General features: G+C 61.8%; 5 non-coding genes across 5 annotated transcripts; all 5 read left to right on the top strand.

Moving 5' to 3' along the window:
• The first annotated feature begins 266 nt into the window (after nucleotides 1–266).
• Nucleotides 267–348, top strand: TRNAL-AAG (transfer RNA leucine (anticodon AAG)). The gene has a single exon. It is a non-coding gene; the product is annotated as a tRNA-Leu (tRNA).
• Nucleotides 349–3612: 3264 nt separating this feature from the next.
• Nucleotides 3613–3685, top strand: TRNAM-CAU (transfer RNA methionine (anticodon CAU)). Its single transcript has one exon. It is a non-coding gene; the product is annotated as a tRNA-Met (tRNA).
• A 4121-nt stretch (nucleotides 3686–7806) lies between these two features.
• TRNAL-AAG (transfer RNA leucine (anticodon AAG)) lies at nucleotides 7807–7888 on the top strand. Its single transcript has one exon. It is a non-coding gene; the product is annotated as a tRNA-Leu (tRNA).
• Nucleotides 7889–12111: 4223 nt separating this feature from the next.
• TRNAM-CAU (transfer RNA methionine (anticodon CAU)) lies at nucleotides 12112–12184 on the top strand. Its single transcript has one exon. It is a non-coding gene; the product is annotated as a tRNA-Met (tRNA).
• A 351-nt stretch (nucleotides 12185–12535) lies between these two features.
• Nucleotides 12536–12617, top strand: TRNAL-AAG (transfer RNA leucine (anticodon AAG)). The gene has a single exon. It is a non-coding gene; the product is annotated as a tRNA-Leu (tRNA).
• The last annotated feature ends 281 nt before the right edge of the window (nucleotides 12618–12898 follow it).

The raw sequence follows: 12898 nt of genomic DNA, 5'->3' as shown, positions 1-12898 counted from the left end.
TTTCTTCCCGGTGCTGGCCAGGAGGCAGGCGCCTGGTGTGTCCGCGCGGGTGGCGCTGGCGATGCTCTTCCTGGGCCGGCTTTGCCCAAGGTAGCGCACACCATGAACGCTGAGGGCCATGCCCAGCCCGGTCACTAGTGGCAGCCCCAGTCCCTGCTTCTTTTCTGCTGGGCTGGTGCGGTGTCAGGTGCGGGAGGTGGCGGAGGAAAAGCAGCCAGGCCGAAGCAGGTGCTTGGGCGCCCCGCAGAGAAAGTGGCCCAGCCTGGGGGAGCGTGGCCGAGCGGTCCAAGGCGCTGGATTAAGGCTCCAGTTCCTGCGGGGGCGTGGGTTCGAATCCCACCGCTACCACAGATTTTGCAGCGTGCAGGTGGCACTTGGGCCTCCCGAAGCTCCCCTTGCTACGGCCTTGTTCCCTCGCAGCTCGCGCTCTGCCCAAAGGTCCCCCTTAGGCTGCTGAAGCCTCGACTCTGCTCATTCTGCCCCTGCTTTCTGGAGCCCTTGCCCCCAAGTTGGGGGGGCTGCTCCAGCCCTTCTTGCCCCTGGTCCCAAGAGACCAGCTTCGCGACTGCCCCATACACAGTGGTGAGCAGGACCAGGGCGACCTGGGTGCCTGCAGGAGGCAGGACCAAGAGGAGCAGTGTGATACGGCAAGGAGGGAAATGGCGGTCGCCTCGAAGGAGGCGGAGCAGATGTGAAAAGCCTGGGAGTAGGGGCCTCTAGATACTAGGATGGCTGGGGAGAGGAAGGTGGGTAGCAGGCCGGGACCTGGAGCAAATGTTGGGCAGGCGGAAGTAGGGAAGCAGGGCGGTGGCGGCGGGGGCACGGAAAGACGGAGCCTGGGTGGGAGGGCCAGTTTTTGGAGGCTTAAGCCCCGGGTGGTTGTGCGGGTGCTGTGTTTATTGTTGCCCGACCGCACCCTCTGTATTTGCTTGGCAGGGAAATCCTGGGCGGTAGGAATTTGTGGCACCAGGTCAACCTTATGGAAGCCAAAGGGGACTTTCAGGCACAAGGTCAACCCCATGTATTCCTAAAGGGACTTTGAGGCACCAGGTCAACCCCATGGAAGCCAAAGGGGACTTTCAGGCACAGTGTCAACCCCATGTATTCCTAAGGGGTCTTTCAGGCACCAGGTCAACCCCATGGAAGCCAAAGGGGAGTTACAGGCAGAATGTCATCCCCATGTATTCCAAAGCTGACTTCCAGGCACCAGGTCAACCCCAATCACTCCTATGGGGACTTGCAGGCAGAATGTCAACCCCATGTATTCCTAAGGGGACTTTGAGGCACCAGGTCAACCCCATGGAAGCCAATGGGGACTTTCAGGCAGAATGTCAACCCCATGTGTTCCTAAGGGGACTTTCAGGCACCAGGTCTACCCCATTCACTGCTATGGGGACTTGCCAGCAATATGTCAACCCCATACATTGCTATGGGGACCTTGAGCCCCCAGGCCAACCTCATGCAAGCCTAAGGGGACCTTGAGGCTCTCGGTCAAGCCCGTGTAAGCTTATGGGGACTTCCAGGCAGAATGTCATCCCCAGACATTGTTATGGGGCCTTTCGGGCACCAGCTCAACCCCATGCAAGTCTATGGGGACTTGTAGGCAGACAGTCAACCCTGTGCATTCCTATGGGGTCTTCCAGGCACCAGGTCAACCCCATGCAAGCCAGCGGGGACTTCCAGGCACAATGTCAACCCCATGCATTCGTATGGGACCTTTCAGGCACCAGGTCAACCCCATGCAAGCCTCTGGCGATTGAGGTCACGAGACCGATTCGCTCTCTCCGCTCCCTCCATTTTTGGCCAAATGCCCTCTCGGCCCATGGCGAGCAAGGGCCGGAAACGCATTGCAAGTCAAGGGCCCGTGCTGAGAGCGAGCCGCCCCCACCTCCCCGGCCCCGTCAGGAGAAGGCGGGCTGGCCAGCGCGCCGCAGGGCGTGGGGCCCCACCGGGCTGAGGGCCAGGTTCTGGCTCCAGCCTCTTTGGCAGCCTGGGCCCCAAAGCCCACGTTGCCACCTCCTCAGCCCCCATGCTCCAGGTTTGGGGGCTGAAGCTGTATTCCCGGATGTCTTGCCCAGGTAGGAGGACCCCTCGGGGCTGCGGTCACAGCTCTTGGCAGGCCGCCTTCTCCCAGGCCCTTCCTTTGCAGCCAGCCTCCCTGCTCTGCTGGCCTTTCCTGAGTAGCGGCCGCCACGTTCTCGGGCTCCTCCTAGACCCAGTCGCCCAAATCCTCCTGCGATCCTTCCCTCTCCCTCCCGCCTCCAACACAGACACAGGTGCTCAACCCCTTCTTTCTTTGGTCCCCAAACTAGGAGGCAGGGGGGAGGAAGATGCCTTCACGGCCTGGCAACCGCGTTGGCTTCCTTTGCTTGCGCTGTGGTGCCTGGTGCCCAGGTCACTCGGTCCCATTCCTGGCGGGCTCTTCTCTGCTTCTGAGCACCTTCTCCTCCCTTCCCTCCGAGGCCACAGCTGCCCCGGGGCTGCCGCAGCTGCCCCGCCCCCACTCCCTCGGCAGGACTGTCACTGGAGGAGAGCCCACCGGCCTTCCCTTGCAAAGTTCCGTGAGCACGCTCCCCACCGCCTTTGGGGAAGGAGGCCGGAGAGCCCCACTCTCAGGCATGTCAAGGACAAAGCCACTTGGAGGGGCGGGAATCAGGTAGGGGAAGCAAAAGGCAAGCAGGGGGGAAACATAGCAGAGGATGGTTTCGATCCATCGACCTCTGGGTTATGGGCCCAGCACGCTCCCGCTGCGCCACTCTGCTGGGGCTGGCAGGCTGCCCTTCTGCCCCGACACCCTCTTGCCTCTCTGACAGGAAGCCAGCACCTCGCACAGTGAGGAGCAGTGCTTCCTTTCTCCTCCTCCCAGCCCACGCCTTCCCGCAGGCTCCCCACGCAGGCCAAAACCCGAGCCAGCGCTCTTCCTGGTGGCCATGCAACCGCCCGCCACAGATACCTGCAGAGCCCAGGTGGAAGGGCGCCCCTTCCTTTCTTCTGCCCGCGCCCCTCTTCTGAGCCTCTGACAGCAGCCTTTGACAGCGGGTTCTGCCTCCAGGCAATATGTTTTCAGGATCTGGGACCACGGAGTAGGACTGTGCATCACTCCAGCACGGCGGTCCACTGGTGCCCACGAGTATTGTGCCTGACGGGAGAAATGCCCCAGGCTGCATCCTCAACAGGGCCAGCCCAGTCCTGAGCAGCCCGTAGCACCCTTCGCGTTGTGTGTGGCTGGGGGTGTGCCTCCTCTCTTCATGTTGAGCCCTGCCTCACTTTCCCTGGCCCCAGGGGGAAGTCGAATGGAGGTGGAGGGCTTTTGCTTCCTGTCTTTTCAGACCCATGACCTGAACAGAGCTGTTTGTTGCAAAAGACCAGCAGCTGGTGCCCCGAGCTCACAGGGCTGGTTCGCAGAGCTAACTGCCGCCCAATAATCCGGTTGGCTTCTTGTGGGGAAGGAGAGCGCCCCTGAGAGAGAGAATGGCAATCGCCTTCCGAGCTGGAGAGCTGCTATTGTTTTCCCGTCCGGGTCCCTTGCCCTAGACCTGGCCGACGGACCCCGGTGGGCCGGAGGTGAGGGCTCCCGGTGGTGGTGCGGGACCAGGGGGCTGAGCCAGCCGGGCCTTCTTAGCGCAGCCGGCAGCGCGTCAGTCTCATAATCTGGAGGTCCTGAGTTCGAGCCTCAGAGAAGGCAGGCTTGCCTCTTGCTGCCTGAGCCAGGCGCCTTGCCTGCCACCCGGGGCAGGCTCCAGTCGCCTAAGCTTGGCCCCCCGCTGCCTTTTCTTCCCGGTGCTGGCCAGGAGGCAGGCGCCTGGTGTGTCCGCGCGGGTGGCGCTGGCGATGCTCTTCCTGGGCCGGCTTTGCCCAAGGTAGCGCACACCATGAACGCTGAGGGCCATGCCCAGCCCGGTCACTAGTGGCAGCCCCAGTCCCTGCTTCTTTTCTGCTGGGCTGGTGCGGTGTCAGGTGCGGGAGGTGGCGGAGGAAAAGCAGCCAGGCCGAAGCAGGTGCTTGGGCGCCCCGCAGAGAAAGTGGCCCAGCCTGGGGGAGCGTGGCCGAGCGGTCCAAGGCGCTGGATTAAGGCTCCAGTCTCTGCGGGGGCGTGGGTTCGAATCCCACCGCTACCACAGATTTTGCAGCGTGCAGGTGGCACTTGGGCCTCCCGAAGCTCCCCTTGCTACGGCCTTGTTCCCTCGCAGCTCGCGCTCTGCCCAAAGGTCCCCCTTAGGCTGCTGAAGCCTCGACTCTGCTCATTCTGCCCCTGCTTTCTGGAGCCCTTGCCCCCAAGTTGGGGGGGCTGCTCCAGCCCTTCTTGCCCCTGGTCCCAAGAGACCAGCTTCGCGACTGCCCCATACACAGTGGTGAGCAGGACCAGGGCGACCTGGGTGCCTGCAGGAGGCAGGACCAAGAGGAGCAGTGTGATACGGCAAGGAGGGAAATGGCGGTCGCCTCGAAGGAGGCGGAGCAGATGTGAAAAGCCTGGGAGTAGGGGCCTCTAGATACTAGGATGGCTGGGGAGAGGAAGGTGGGTAGCAGGCCGGGACCTGGAGCAAATGTTGGGCAGGCGGAAGTAGGGAAGCAGGGCGGTGGCGGCGGGGGCACGGAAAGACGGAGCCTGGGTGGGAGGGCCAGTTTTTGGAGGCTTAAGCCCCGGGTGGTTGTGCGGGTGCTGTGTTTATTGTTGCCCGACCGCACCCTCTGTATTTGCTTGGCAGGGAAATCCTGGGCGGTAGGAATTTGTGGCACCAGGTCAACCTTATGGAAGCCAAAGGGGACTTTCAGGCACAAGGTCAACCCCATGTATTCCTAAAGGGACTTTGAGGCACCAGGTCAACCCCATGGAAGCCAAAGGGGACTTTCAGGCACAGTGTCAACCCCATGTATTCCTAAGGGGTCTTTCAGGCACCAGGTCAACCCCATGGAAGCCAAAGGGGAGTTACAGGCAGAATGTCATCCCCATGTATTCCAAAGCTGACTTCCAGGCACCAGGTCAACCCCAATCACTCCTATGGGGACTTGCAGGCAGAATGTCAACCCCATGTATTCCTAAGGGGACTTTGAGGCACCAGGTCAACCCCATGGAAGCCAATGGGGACTTTCAGGCAGAATGTCAACCCCATGTGTTCCTAAGGGGACTTTCAGGCACCAGGTCTACCCCATTCACTGCTATGGGGACTTGCCAGCAATATGTCAACCCCATACATTGCTATGGGGACCTTGAGCCCCCAGGCCAACCTCATGCAAGCCTAAGGGGACCTTGAGGCTCTCGGTCAAGCCCGTGTAAGCTTATGGGGACTTCCAGGCAGAATGTCATCCCCAGACATTGTTATGGGGCCTTTCGGGCACCAGCTCAACCCCATGCAAGTCTATGGGGACTTGTAGGCAGACAGTCAACCCTGTGCATTCCTATGGGGTCTTCCAGGCACCAGGTCAACCCCATGCAAGCCAGCGGGGACTTCCAGGCACAATGTCAACCCCATGCATTCGTATGGGACCTTTCAGGCACCAGGTCAACCCCATGCAAGCCTCTGGCGATTGAGGTCACGAGACCGATTCGCTCTCTCCGCTCCCTCCATTTTTGGCCAAATGCCCTCTCGGCCCATGGCGAGCAAGGGCCGGAAACGCATTGCAAGTCAAGGGCCCGTGCTGAGAGCGAGCCGCCCCCACCTCCCCGGCCCCGTCAGGAGAAGGCGGGCTGGCCAGCGCGCCGCAGGGCGTGGGGCCCCACCGGGCTGAGGGCCAGGTTCTGGCTCCAGCCTCTTTGGCAGCCTGGGCCCCAAAGCCCACGTTGCCACCTCCTCAGCCCCCACGCTCCAGGTTTGGGGGCTGAAGCTGTATTCCCGGATGTCTTGCCCAGGTAGGAGGACCCCTCGGGGCTGCGGTCACAGCTCTTGGCAGGCCGCCTTCTCCCAGGCCCTTCCTTTGCAGCCAGCCTCCCTGCTCTGCTGGCCTTTCCTGAGTAGCGGCCGCCACGTTCTCGGGCTCCTCCTAGACCCAGTCGCCCAAATCCTCCTGCGATCCTTCCCTCTCCCTCCCGCCTCCAACACAGACACAGGTGCTCAACCCCTTCTTTCTTTGGTCCCCAAACTAGGAGGCAGGGGGGAGGAAGATGCCTTCACGGCCTGGCAACCGCGTTGGCTTCCTTTGCTTGCGCTGTGGTGCCTGGTGCCCAGGTCACTCGGTCCCATTCCTGGCGGGCTCTTCTCTGCTTCTGAGCACCTTCTCCTCCCTTCCCTCCGAGGCCACAGCTGCCCCGGGGCTGCCGCAGCTGCCCCGCCCCCACTCCCTCGGCAGGACTGTCACTGGAGGAGAGCCCACCGGCCTTCCCTTGCAAAGTTCCGTGAGCACGCTCCCCACCGCCTTTGGGGAAGGAGGCCGGAGAGCCCCACTCTCAGGCATGTCAAGGACAAAGCCACTTGGAGGGGCGGGAATCAGGTAGGGGAAGCAAAAGGCAAGCAGGGGGGAAACATAGCAGAGGATGGTTTCGATCCATCGACCTCTGGGTTATGGGCCCAGCACGCTCCCGCTGCGCCACTCTGCTGGGGCTGGCAGGCTGCCCTTCTGCCCCGACACCCTCTTGCCTCTCTGACAGGAAGCCAGCACCTCGCACAGTGAGGAGCAGTGCTTCCTTTCTCCTCCTCCCAGCCCACGCCTTCCCGCAGGCTCCCCACGCAGGCCAAAACCCGAGCCAGCGCTCTTCCTGGTGGCCATGCAACCGCCGGCCACAGATACCTGCAGAGCCCAGGTGGAAGGGCGCCCCTTCCTTTCTTCTGCCCGCGCCCCTCTTCTGAGCCTCTGACAGCAGCCTTTGACAGCGGGTTCTGCCTCCAGGCAATATGTTTTCAGGATCTGGGACCACGGAGTAGGACTGTGCATCACTCCAGCACGGCGGTCCACTGGTGCCCACGAGTATTGTGCCTGACGGGAGAAATGCCCCAGGCTGCATCCTCAACAGGGCCAGCCCAGTCCTGAGCAGCCCGTAGCACCCTTCGCGTTGTGTGTGGCTGGGGGTGTGCCTCCTCTCTTCATGTTGAGCCCTGCCTCACTTTCCCTGGCCCCAGGGGGAAGTCGAATGGAGGTGGAGGGCTTTTGCTTCCTGTCTTTTCAGACCCATGACCTGAACAGAGCTGTTTGTTGCAAAAGACCAGCAGCTGGTGCCCCGAGCTCACAGGGCTGGTTCGCAGAGCTAACTGCCGCCCAATAATCCGGTTGGCTTCTTGTGGGGAAGGAGAGCGCCCCTGAGAGAGAGAATGGCAATCGCCTTCCGAGCTGGAGAGCTGCTATTGTTTTCCCGTCCGGGTCCCTTGCCCTAGACCTGGCCGACGGACCCCGGTGGGCCGGAGGTGAGGGCTCCCGGTGGTGGTGCGGGACCAGGGGGCTGAGCCAGCCGGGCCTTCTTAGCGCAGCCGGCAGCGCGTCAGTCTCATAATCTGGAGGTCCTGAGTTTGAGCCTCAGAGAAGGCAGGCTTGCCTCTTGCTGCCTGAGCCAGGCGCCTTGCCTGCCACCCGGGGCAGGCTCCAGTCGCCTAAGCTTGGCCCCCCGCTGCCTTTTCTTCCCGGTGCTGGCCAGGAGGCAGGCGCCTGGTGTGTCCGCGCGGGTGGCGCTGGCGATGCTCTTCCTGGGCCGGCTTTGCCCAAGGTAGCGCACACCATGAACGCTGAGGGCCATGCCCAGCCCGGTCACTAGTGGCAGCCCCAGTCCCTGCTTCTTTTCTGCTGGGCTGGTGCGGTGTCAGGTGCGGGAGGTGGCGGAGGAAAAGCAGCCAGGCCGAAGCAGGTGCTTGGGCGCCCCGCAGAGAAAGTGGCCCAGCCTGGGGGAGCGTGGCCGAGCGGTCCAAGGCGCTGGATTAAGGCTCCAGTTCCTGCGGGGGCGTGGGTTCGAATCCCACCGCTACCACAGATTTTGCAGCGTGCAGGTGGCACTTGGGCCTCCCGAAGCTCCCCTTGCTACGGCCTTGTTCCCTCGCAGCTCGCGCTCTGCCCAAAGGTCCCCCTTAGGCTGCTGAAGCCTCGACTCTGCTCATTCTGCCCCTGCTTTCTGGAGCCCTTGCCCCCAAGTTGGGGGGGCTGCTCCAGCCCTTCTTGCCCTGGTCCCAAGAGACCAGCTTCGCGACTGCCCCATACACAGTGGTGAGCAGGACCAGGGCGACCTGGGTGCCTGCAGGAGGCAGGACCAAGAGGAGCAGTGTGATACGGCAAGGAGGGAAATGGCGGTCGCCTCGAAGGAGGCGGAGCAGATGTGAAAAGCCTGGGAGTAGGGGCCTCTAGATACTAGGATGGCTGGGGAGAGGAAGGTGGGTAGCAGGCCGGGACCTGGAGCAAATGTTGGGCAGGCGGAAGTAGGGAAGCAGGGCGGTGGCGGCGGGGGCACGGAAAGACGGAGCCTGGGTGGGAGGGCCAGTTTTTGGAGGCTTAAGCCCCGGGTGGTTGTGCGGGTGCTGTGTTTATTGTTGCCCGACCGCACCCTCTGTATTTGCTTGGCAGGGAAATCCTGGGCGGTAGGAATTTGTGGCACCAGGTCAACCTTATGGAAGCCAAAGGGGACTTTCAGGCACAAGGTCAACCCCATGTATTCCTAAAGGGACTTTGAGGCACCAGGTCAACCCCATGGAAGCCAAAGGGGACTTTCAGGCACAGTGTCAACCCCATGTATTCCTAAGGGGTCTTTCAGGCACCAGGTCAACCCCATGGAAGCCAAAGGGGAGTTACAGGCAGAATGTCATCCCCATGTATTCCAAAGCTGACTTCCAGGCACCAGGTCAACCCCAATCACTCCTATGGGGACTTGCAGGCAGAATGTCAACCCCATGTATTCCTAAGGGGACTTTGAGGCACCAGGTCAACCCCATGGAAGCCAAAGGGGAGTTTCAGGCAGAATGTCACCCCCATGTATTCCAAAGGTGACTTCCAGGCACCAGATCAACCCCAATCACTCCTATGGGGATTTACAGGCAGAATGTTAACCCCGTGTATTCCTAAGGGGACTTTGAGGCACCATGTCAACCCCATGGTAGCCAATGGGGACTTGCAGGCAGAATGTCAACCCCATGTATTCCTAAGGGGACTTTGAGGCACCAGGTCAGCCCCATGGAAGCCAAAGGGGACTTTGAGTCACAATGTCAACCCCATGTATTCCTAAGGGGACGTCCAGGCACCAGGTCAACCCCATGGAAGCCAATGGGGACTTTCAGGCAGAATGTCAACCCCATGTATTCCTAAGGGGACTTGGAGGCACCAGGTCAACCCCATGGTAGCCAATGGGGACTTGCAGGCAGGATGTCAACCCCGTGTATTCCTAAGCGGACTTTGAGGCACCAGGTCAACCCCATGGAAGCCAAAGGGCACTTTCAGTCCCAATGTCAACCCCTTGCATTCCTAAGGGGACTTTCAGGCACCAGGTCAACCCCATGGAAGCCAATGGGGACTTTCAGGCAGAATGTCAACCCCATGTATTCCTAAGGGGACTTTGAGGCACCAGGTCAGCCCCATGCAAGCCAATGGGGACTTGCAGGCACAATGTCAACCCCGTGTATTCCTAAGCGGACTTTGAGGCACCAGGTCAACCCCATGGAAGCCAAAGGGGACTTTCAGGCACAATGTCAACCCCGTGTATTCCTAAGGGGTCTTTCAGGCACCAGGTCAACCCCATGGAAGCCAAAGGGGAGTTTCAGGCAGAATGTCACCCCCCTGTATTCCAAAGGTGACTTCCAGGCACCAGATCAACCCCAATCACTCCTAAGGGGACTTGCAGGCAGAATGTCAACCCCATGTATTCCTAAGGGGACTTTGAGGCACCAGGTCAACCCCATGGAAGCCAATGGGGACTTTCAGGCAGAATGTCAACCCCATGTGTTCCTAAGGGGACTTTCAGGCACCAGGTCTACCCCATTCACTGCTATGGGGACTTGCCAGCAATATGTCAACCCCATACATTGCTATGGGGACCTTGAGCCCCCAGGCCAACCTCATGCAAGCCTAAGGGGACCTTGAGGCTCTCGGTCAAGCCCGTGTAAGCTTATGGGGACTTCCAGGCAGAATGTCATCCCCAGACATTGTTATGGGGCCTTTCGGGCACCAGCTCAACCCCATGCAAGTCTATGGGGACTTGTAGGCAGACAGTCAACCCTGTGCATTCCTATGGGGTCTTCCAGGCACCAGGTCAACCCCATGCAAGCCAGCGGGGACTTCCAGGCACAATGTCAACCCCATGCATTCGTATGGGACCTTTCAGGCACCAGGTCAACCCCATGCAAGCCTCTGGCGATTGAGGTCACGAGACCGATTCGCTCTCTCCGCTCCCTCCATTTTTGGCCAAATGCCCTCTCGGCCCATGGCGAGCAAGGGCCGGAAACGCATTGCAAGTCAAGGGCCCGTGCTGAGAGCGAGCCGCCCCCACCTCCCCGGCCCCGTCAGGAGAAGGCGGGCTGGCCAGCGCGCCGCAGGGCGTGGGGCCCCACCGGGCTGAGGGCCAGGTTCTGGCTCCAGCCTCTTTGGCAGCCTGGGCCCCAAAGCCCACGTTGCCACCTCCTCAGCCCCCACGCTCCAGGTTTGGGGGCTGAAGCTGTATTCCCGGATGTCTTGCCCAGGTAGGAGGACCCCTCGGGGCTGCGGTCACAGCTCTTGGCAGGCCGCCTTCTCCCAGGCCCTTCCTTTGCAGCCAGCCTCCCTGCTCTGCTGGCCTTTCCTGAGTAGCGGCCGCCACGTTCTCGGGCTCCTCCTAGACCCAGTCGCCCAAATCCTCCTGCGATCCTTCCCTCTCCCTCCCGCCTCCAACACAGACACAGGTGCTCAACCCCTTCTTTCTTTGGTCCCCAAACTAGGAGGCAGGGGGGAGGAAGATGCCTTCACGGCCTGGCAACCGCGTTGGCTTCCTTTGCTTGCGCTGTGGTGCCTGGTGCCCAGGTCACTCGGTCCCATTCCTGGCGGGCTCTTCTCTGCTTCTGAGCACCTTCTCCTCCCTTCCCTCCGAGGCCACAGCTGCCCCGGGGCTGCCGCAGCTGCCCCGCCCCCACTCCCTCGGCAGGACTGTCACTGGAGGAGAGCCCACCGGCCTTCCCTTGCAAAGTTCCGTGAGCACGCTCCCCACCGCCTTTGGGGAAGGAGGCCGGAGAGCCCCACTCTCAGGCATGTCAAGGACAAAGCCACTTGGAGGGGCGGGAATCAGGTAGGGGAAGCAAAAGGCAAGCAGGGGGGAAACATAGCAGAGGATGGTTTCGATCCATCGACCTCTGGGTTATGGGCCCAGCACGCTCCCGCTGCGCCACTCTGCTGGGGCTGGCAGGCTGCCCTTCTGCCCCGACACCCTCTTGCCTCTCTGACAGGAAGCCAGCACCTCGCACAGTGAGGAGCAGTGCTTCCTTTCTCCTCCTCCCAGCCCACGCCTTCCCGCAGGCTCCCCACGCAGGCCAAAACCCGAGCCAGCGCTCTTCCTGGTGGCCATGCAACCGCCGGCCACAGATACCTGCAGAGCCCAGGTGGAAGGGCGCCCCTTCCTTTCTTCTGCCCGCGCCCCTCTTCTGAGCCTCTGACAGCAGCCTTTGACAGCGGGTTCTGCCTCCAGGCAATATGTTTTCAGGATCTGGGACCACGGAGTAGGACTGTGCATCACTCCAGCACGGCGGTCCACTGGTGCCCACGAGTATTGTGCCTGACGGGAGAAATGCCCCAGGCTGCATCCTCAACAGGGCCAGCCCAGTCCTGAGCAGCCCGTAGCACCCTTCGCGTTGTGTGTGGCTGGGGGTGTGCCTCCTCTCTTCATGTTGAGCCCTGCCTCACTTTCCCTGGCCCCAGGGGGAAGTCGAATGGAGGTGGAGGGCTTTTGCTTCCTGTCTTTTCAGACCCATGACCTGAACAGAGCTGTTTGTTGCAAAAGACCAGCAGCTGGTGCCCCGAGCTCACAGGGCTGGTTCGCAGAGCTAACTGCCGCCCAATAATCCGGTTGGCTTCTTGTGGGGAAGGAGAGCGCCCCTGAGAGAGAGAATGGCAATCGCCTTCCGAGCTGGAGAGCTGCTATTGTTTTCCCGTCCGGGTCCCTTGCCCTAGACCTGGCCGACGGACCCCGGTGGGCCGGAGGTGAGGGCTCCCGGTGGTGGTGCGGGACCAGGGGGCTGAGCCAGCCGGGCCTTCTTAGCGCAGCCGGCAGCGCGTCAGTCTCATAATCTGGAGGTCCTGAGTTCGAGCCTCAGAGAAGGCAGGCTTGCCTCTTGCTGCCTGAGCCAGGCGCCTTGCCTGCCACCCGGGGCAGGCTCCAGTCGCCTAAGCTTGGCCCCCCGCTGCCTTTTCTTCCCGGTGCTGGCCAGGAGGCAGGCGCCTGGTGTGTCCGCGCGGGTGGCGCTGGCGATGCTCTTCCTGGGCCGGCTTTGCCCAAGGTAGCGCACACCATGAACGCTGAGGGCCATGCCCAGCCCGGTCACTAGTGGCAGCCCCAGTCCCTGCTTCTTTTCTGCTGGGCTGGTGCGGTGTCAGGTGCGGGAGGTGGCGGAGGAAAAGCAGCCAGGCCGAAGCAGGTGCTTGGGCGCCCCGCAGAGAAAGTGGCCCAGCCTGGGGGAGCGTGGCCGAGCGGTCCAAGGCGCTGGATTAAGGCTCCAGTTCCTGCGGGGGCGTGGGTTCGAATCCCACCGCTACCACAGATTTTGCAGCGTGCAGGTGGCACTTGGGCCTCCCGAAGCTCCCCTTGCTACGGCCTTGTTCCCTCGCAGCTCGCGCTCTGCCCAAAGGTCCCCCTTAGGCTGCTGAAGCCTCGACTCTGCTCATTCTGCCCCTGCTTTCTGGAGCCCTTGCCCCCAAGTTGGGGGGGCTGCTCCAGCCCTTCTTGCCCTGGTCCCAAGAGACCAGCTTCGCGACTGCCCCATACACAGTGGTGAGCAGGACCAGGGCGACCTGGGTGCCTGCAGGAGGCAGGACCAAG

Source organism: Alligator mississippiensis, chromosome 4, assembly GCF_030867095.1.
Source record: "Alligator mississippiensis isolate rAllMis1 chromosome 4, rAllMis1, whole genome shotgun sequence".
NCBI lineage: Eukaryota > Metazoa > Chordata > Crocodylia > Alligatoridae > Alligator > Alligator mississippiensis.
The sequence above is the reverse complement of the archived record's forward strand: the minus strand, read 5'-3'. Positions and strand labels throughout refer to the sequence as shown.